Source organism: Parus major, chromosome 1 (assembly GCF_001522545.3).
Source record: "Parus major isolate Abel chromosome 1, Parus_major1.1, whole genome shotgun sequence".
NCBI lineage: Eukaryota > Metazoa > Chordata > Aves > Passeriformes > Paridae > Parus > Parus major.
The window spans coordinates 770,026-770,444 of record NC_031768.1 but is presented as its reverse complement, the minus strand read 5'-3'; positions in this window follow the sequence as shown (position 1 = coordinate 770,444).

Below are 419 nucleotides of genomic sequence, written 5' to 3'. Positions count from 1 at the left end.
ATACTCAAAATACTCAATACAAACTCAAAATACTCAATATATACTCAAAATACTCAATACAAACTGAAAATACTCAATACAAACTCGAAATACTCAATGCAAACTCAAAATACTCAATGCAAAATCTAAATACTCAATGCAAACTCAATATACTCAATTAATACTGAAAATAATCAATATATGTTCAAAATACTCAATACAAACTCAAAATACTCAATATAAACTCAATATACTCAATATATACTCAAAATACTCAACACAAACTCAAAATACTCAATATATACTCAAAATACTCAATATATACTCAAAATACTCAATGCAAACTCAAAATACTCAATACAACCTCAATATACTCAATTCATACTCAAAATAATCAATATATATTCGAAATACTCAATATATACTCAAAATACTCAATA